Source organism: Leptonychotes weddellii, chromosome 12, assembly GCF_054177405.1.
Source record: "Leptonychotes weddellii isolate Sample4059 chromosome 12, ASM5417740v2, whole genome shotgun sequence".
NCBI lineage: Eukaryota > Metazoa > Chordata > Mammalia > Carnivora > Phocidae > Leptonychotes > Leptonychotes weddellii.
This window is the reverse complement of record NC_138380.1, coordinates 78,853,804-78,857,019: the sequence shown is the minus strand read 5'-3', so window position 1 is coordinate 78,857,019 and position 3,216 is coordinate 78,853,804. Positions and strand designations below refer to the sequence as shown.

The window sequence follows — 3,216 nt, the reverse complement described above, 5'->3', positions numbered from 1 at the left end:
GATCTCAGGGTCCTGGGGTCGAGCCCTGTGTCAGGCTCCCTGCACAGTGGGGGTCTGCCTCTCCCTCTCCCGCCTGCTCCAGCTCTCTCTCTCTCTCTCAAATAAATAAAATCTTAAAAAGAAAAACAAACAAAAAAAAACAAAGAACAACATGTTTAAATGTTTCAACAGGCAAGTTATAGCTAGCACCTTTTTTTTTTTAAGATTTTATTTTATTTATTTGACAGAGAGAGACAGTGAGAGAGGGAACACAAGCAGGGGGAGTGGGAGAGGGAGAAGCAGGCTTCCCGCTGATCAAGGAGCCTGATGTGGGGCTCGATCCCAGGACCCCAGAATCATGACCTGAGCTGAATGCAGATGCTTAACTGACTGAGCCACCCAGGCGCCCCGCACCTTACTTCTTATTCTTCTAGAACACTGAAAATCTCGCCCAGCCCTTCAGGAGGGGGATCCTGAGCGTGGTAAAGAAGAAGTGGGAGAACCCAGCCCTGGGAACAGAGTCTTACGCAGACTCCCTGTGATCAGCAGCGCTGAGGTCAGACTCGGAGGCAGCCATCCTCCCGGTGAAGAGGTGAGAAGCTCTGTCTCTGAGGCCGAAGCTGACCGCGAGGAACGAGTCCACCCCAGACCTAGGCTCAGACAACCTCCTGAAGCCCTTGCTCAGTGTCCGTATCCCTGTCTTGACGGCAGTGAGCGTCTTAAAGACCATGCGAAAGAAAGTAAAAAAATGGAAACTTGTCTAGGAGAATCCAGGTATGAAGTAGGAAAACCCGAAATCAGTGAAAACACAGAAGGAGCAAACAAAATAGAGAAACACAATGTTCCACTGAACAGCCTTAAGATGATGTTTGAGGAGCGTGAACTAACTCCAACCAAGCAGATTCTTCGGGCCCACAGCCGCAGGGCAGGTGGAAAGAGGATCTCTGAAAACAGCTCTTCTCTGGATGATGTGGAGATAGGCCCAGGTCAGTTGTCTCTTCCACATTCAACGCAGAGAAAAGCAAGAGCAGGTGAAATCTGGACTTACAACACCTGTCAGAAATCTCCATCAAGGATCGAATGGCCAAGCACCAGGCAGCTGTGTCCAAGCAGAGCGGTTCTGCCAACTCTACAAATGACTTGAGAGCCAACGGTGGTGAAATCAAAACTCATAAATCGGAACAAAAGGAGAACATGCCCCCAGATCCCGAGGTCTGCATCTCCCATCAGGTTGGAGAAAAGGTGTCTGCCACTGAGAATAGCCTGGCAGTCCATTCCGCCCCTGCTGAGGATGACTCTGGAATTCCCAGGTCAAAAGTGAGGTCCAGCAGCCTGTCCATCCCAAGCCACTAAATCCAGATGCCAGAGCCTCCAGCCTCTCTGAGAGCTCTCCTCCCAAAGCAGTGAAGAAGTTTCAGGCACCTGCAAGAGAGACTTGTGTGCAAGCTCAGAAGACAGTCTACCCGATGGAGCATGTCTTGGCCAACCAGCAGGTGGTTCACGTCAGCTGCTTCTGTTGCCCCCACTGCAACAGCAGACTTAGTCTAGGAACATATGCGTCTTTACATGGGAGAATCTACCGCAAGCCTCACTTCAACCAACTCTTCAAAGCTAAAGGCAACTATGATGAAGGCTTTGGGCATAGACCACACAAGGATCTGTGGGCAAGCAAAACTGAAAAGGAAGGGACTTCGGAGAGACCAGCCCAGCTTCCAAATGCAGGGAGAGATTCCTCAGAGCCCAGGGCTAGAAGATTGCTAAGGTGGGTGTGCTGACCGCAAGTATGGAAGCCAAGGCCTCCTCTCAGCCAGAGAAAGACTAACCAGCTGAAACCAAGAAGCTGAGGATCGCCTGGTCGCTGCCGCCCCCCGCCCCCCCTAACTTGGTAGTTCAGGAGGGACCTTGGAGGAAGGGATCAAAGTATCCAAGCCCAAGTGGCCTCCTGAGGATGAAATCAGCAAGCCTGAAGCTCCCAAGGACGTAGATCTGGATGTGAAAAAGCTAAGACGATCTTCTTTACTGAAAGGAAGAGGCCGCCCATTCCCTGTAGCAGCTTCATTTCAAACCGCTTCAGTCAAGAGCCCCCAAAATCTTGTCCTCCCCCATAAGGAAAGGCTGGAGCATGTCAGAGCGGAGTGAGGAGTTTACAGGAGGAATGACAGCAGAAAGGAAACAAGTGGAAAATGCCAATACCTCTGAAAAGAATGGTAGTGTGTGAAAAACAACCTGGCAAAACCAGGAATCCGGAGGAGGGGAGACAGGGAGGAAAAGGAAGGGAGATCGTGGTTTTGAGATGGGGAGTGAGAATCTTCTAGAGAATGGTGCAGACTTAGATGGAGATGACAGAAACCTCAAACAGCACTCTCCACTAGAACCCAAGTCTACAAATTGGTCCAGCTTTGCAAAAGATTCACTACCGAGAGTCAGAAATCCCAGGATGTGGGATTCTGGGAGGGAGAAGTAGTCGAAGAGCGGTCTGTGGAGGAACAGATAAAGAGAACTTGATACTATGATGAGGATGAGGATGAGGAACGACAAACTGCACATTGTGTGCGGCGTTAAATCGGTGTTCATGTTAGTGAGCCCCTGCCCTTTCTCACAGTGATGCACGTACACAGACATCAGCATAAACTGTAATGTGCGTGGGAGTAATTTTGGAAGAGTTCTTGCTTCACAACAGTCCCATGCTGCAGCTTATGTGAACCAGTTCTAAGTGCTAGAGGTAATATTACTTCAGTCCTCTATTTTAGCCATGATGATATACATAAGGTGCTTTGCGGTCTTCTGGTGAGGAGCGATTTTGCCAGCTGATACAGTCTAGATTCCGCTGTATTCCCAAAAGGCAATACAAAAATAGATGTTTAGTAGCACATTGTTACACTAAAAATTCAATTATGGAATTAGGGAACATGCAGAAGGGGTTTAGGGACCTAAACATTATGACTGAATGCACTTTAGTATAAAGGGTACAGTTTGTGTATTTTTTTTTTTTAAAGATTTTATTTATTTATTTGACAGATAGAGAGCATAAGTAGGCAGAGAGGCAGGCAGAGGCAGAGGGAGAAGCAGACTCCCCGGCGAGCAGGGAGCCCGACGCGGGACTCGATCCCGGGACTCCAGGATCATGACCTGAGCCGAAGGCAGTCGCTTAACCGACTGGGCCACCCAGGCGCCCTCCCCTTTTTTTTTTTTTAAGATTTTATTTATTTGAGAGAGAGAGAGAGTGTGTGCACACAA

The 3,216-nt window shown here is 48.9% G+C and overlaps 1 pseudogene; it reads left to right on the top strand.

The window, feature by feature from the left end:
- Positions 1-712: 712 nt before the first annotated feature.
- LOC102736977 (LIM domain and actin-binding protein 1 pseudogene) lies at positions 713-2,541 on the top strand (annotated as a pseudogene).
- The last annotated feature ends 675 nt before the right edge of the window (positions 2,542-3,216 follow it).